Here is a 3,531-nt window from a genome sequence, read left to right as displayed (position 1 = left end):
TCTGCACTGTTGTCACTGGTCCTGGGTGACCTAAACTCCTCCCTTTTTCTAAGGAACAGGTGTGCGTCCAACTAAGCTGCTGAGCTTCATCTCAGGAGCAAACAAAAGATTGTGAGGTGCACAATGCATGTGATCCAAAACATCAAAATCTTGAGAGTCCAAATGCGAGTGTGTGTGGGGGGGGATTCCCGGCCATTAAGGCCTGCAGCCACAGGTAGTCTGGTGTCTGTCAAGGTGACTAGCTTGAACTGGTCTCCAAAATTCTTCTTCTTCTCTTTTTTTTTTTATAAGAACAAACTTGTATTTTATGTAAAAATTCAAGTTTTACACTTTCTTGTTCTTACACTAGAATTGATGTCACTAATTTAAAGGCAATCACATACTTTTGTTTTCTATCTCTTACCTGAACAAAAATAAATAGCATATTCATTATTTCAAATTATGCAATATAACTCTTTTTTTGAACAAAATGGTCAGGGTGCTAATGAAATCATCTTTGGAGGAAGTGTTTAATAAGCATACTTTATTTAAGTAAATTATCCCATAGGACATGGAGAATTCACTGTCTTTATTGAGAAGGCTGGGTAAATAGTTATGTCAATTTATATGTGCTGCTCACCAACATTCCCTTATTGAAAACAAAAATTTCCACATCACAGTTGTTGAAATGACTTTAAGTCTTAAAATTCTGGTTCTCCTTTGGCTTGCTTCTTCTCTCTTGATTCCACTCAGGCTTTACTAATGATTTGCTTCATGTCATCATCTCTCTTTTTTTTTTTTGAGAAGTTTTCCGCCCCCCTTCTCCCTGCCATGTGAGGATAGGCTGAGGTGGCCAGAGAGAGACAGAGAGACAGAAAGCGAGAAATCACCCCCCTTCCCCCCTGGGAGGATGGCCACGCTGCAATCCCTTCTCCTCCATTCTCCTCTCAGGATCTTGGGCACACACACATGCCCAGTGTGAGTTTAAGCCTCCGGGTCTAGGACTCGAACCGTGGTCTACTACATTGGAGTCCAGACATAGTCTTTACACTAACTGCTGGCCCCCGTGTCATCTCCATTTTCATAAATTTTCTTTAGAACATTCATCAATCCCTCACTAGGATCTGTTTCAGTGTCATATCAAGGCTTTTCTTTTTCTTTGCACTCTTTTTCAATCTGGGTCAGGTAGTCCCATTGTGTGTTTTCTGTTTTCTTTCTACATAGTAGGAGAACTGTATCAGTCTTAACTTTTTTTGAACTGCCTTCAACAGAGATGAGTTTCAAAAGATTGTTCACAATCATGGAGTAACTCTTGCCATTTAGGTTCTTTACCAAAAGCTCAAATGACCTCTCTGTGAAACGCCCTGCACATTTCACTAGGAACTTGATGAGCTCCAGTTACGGTAATGTAGATTTTCACAAACTTATCTGATTGATCCCATCCATAATTACTGATTTTCACTGTATATCCTGTTGTAATGGGAGCAACCACAGCAGCTGGTTTTTCATTGTCAATAAGTTCTGGTGTTTTGTTTTTTTTTTTTCTCTGTGATTTCTGTTGCATCTTGTTCTTGATTTCTGTCTCAATTTTGGATTTTTCAGCTGTAAGGCCATCACATATTCTTTTCCTAAGTGGCCTTTTCCAATAACACCTTTATTTCTTCTAGATCTTTCTGTAGCTCTTCCATAGTCAAAGCCATGGTCTCGCTGAGCACCGACCGCCTGATCTGCAGCTCCGCAGCAGAGGGGACACCGCATAGAGCGTGCTCACTCGAGCTCAGCGCCGCAGGCTGGGTACACACCTGCCCCTGCGCTAGGTCGCGGCCTCCCTCTCGCACGTGGCGCCCTCCAAAATTCTTCATCAATACACGTCATGTTTCTCTGTCCACTTGCTTTTCCTTTGAACTGGCAAAGCTCAGAGACTGGTCTTATCAGAAAATGGAAGTTAGGGAATCTCAAAGCTATAAAAAATATTTCATAGTCACTACTCAGTGATTCTGGCCATACCTCGTTTTAATTGCTCATTTAAAAAAATTCTTTCTAGACTGTAAGCACTCTGGTTTGAATGCTGCTCACTATTATATTCATACTCTTGTTTTCTGAGGAGAGGGCATGAGCACAGTCTTTGAATAGCTAAGCTAGAAGCCTGATTCCTTCACTCAACAGTTGTGTGTTGACTATAAGCCTCCGTTTACTCATCTGTCTAATGAAATTCATGATAGCTACTTTTCTAGGGTTGTTATGAAAAATACATGACATTATACACATATCACTTAATATATTCACTGCGCCAGATAGCCATTTTATAATAGCAATCATTTAATGTGTATTTGTTGAATGTTCAAAGAATTGTCTTTTATTATTTAGGATCGTTTTCTCTACTAGAGTACTTTGGATTTGTTCTCATGCATTCCTTTCATTGCATGTACTTCTATTCTCTTCCTGACATCACTTCCTTCCTGTCTGTGCTGATGATTTTGTGGCAGAGTTGACTCTTATTGCTTCCTGGTGCTCCTCTCCCTCCTAACCTCAGTTTATTTCTCTGACCAACTGCCTGGAAGGAACAGTCTCTGTTGAACTTGGTCAGGGTGCTCGTTAATAAATCTGTATATTTAGTTCCTCCTTGAACAACTCCACTGGTGGGAAGAGCATGACTTCCAAAGTCATCATATGCCTTTAAGTAGCTCTCAAGTAGAGAAAGTGGTTTTCTTTGTTATGCATGCATGTACACACAGACATTCCCCTGTCAGCATGTATTCATGATCAACACAACATTCTCTGTTTATTATATTTTTCAGAGAGTGAAGAGAGCAATTATTGCTTCTCTGGGTCTTTTCCCCTATAAGTGACACTCCCTCCATCCCTGTCATTTGCTTGACCTCTAATTTACCCATGGTAATATTAAAATGTAATTCCAAAATTGAGCACTAATCTTTAGAAAATATCTGGTAGAGCAGCCTAAAGCAAGACTATCTGCAGACTCAGACGGCCCCAGGAAAGGGGTGACAAAGGACAACAAGTTGATAGAAAACATTTTATTTGGAGCAGAAGGTCTTTCTAGACCCCATAAAGTCACCTTATGAGAGTCTGAGCTCAATCTTCTAAGCCAGAAAAGCTGCAGGTAGGGGTTTGAGTGGCACTGTTTTATTTTTTCTTCTAAAGGTTTCTCTTCATGTTGTAAATCAGGCAGCCTAGGGCAGCACTCTCTCCTCTTCCACTAAAGCTGAAACTAGGATGTCTGAATTTAAGCCTTTTCTCTAGATCTATGGGCAGTGTGACATTTGGTAAATCACAAACTTTCTGGGCCGTAATTCCATCATCTGGAAACTGGGAATCACACATGTGCAAATTTGGGGGCTTATTATGAGTCTCAAATATGACAACTTACATCATAAAAACATGTTGAGGGACCATCAAATGGTGTAATGGTTACAACATTGGACTCCCACATAGTCGACTGTGGTTCAAGTCCCAGATGGCAGCTTAAAACTCATGCTGGGCACATGTGCATGTGTGCCCCAGATCCTGAGAGGAGAATGAAGGAGAAGGGAT

At 40.7% G+C, this 3,531-nt stretch overlaps 1 pseudogene; it reads right to left on the bottom strand.

The window, feature by feature from the left end:
* Nucleotides 1-680: 680 nt before the first annotated feature.
* LOC106733978 (calcyclin-binding protein-like) lies at nucleotides 681-1,679 on the bottom strand (annotated as a pseudogene).
* Between the last annotated feature and the right edge of the window lie 1,852 nt (nucleotides 1,680-3,531).

Source organism: Tupaia chinensis, unplaced genomic scaffold (assembly GCF_000334495.1).
Source record: "Tupaia chinensis unplaced genomic scaffold, TupChi_1.0 Scaffold146837_1, whole genome shotgun sequence".
NCBI classification, from domain to species: domain Eukaryota; kingdom Metazoa; phylum Chordata; class Mammalia; order Scandentia; family Tupaiidae; genus Tupaia; species Tupaia belangeri.
The sequence above is the reverse complement of the archived record's forward strand: the minus strand, read 5'-3'. Positions and strand labels throughout refer to the sequence as shown.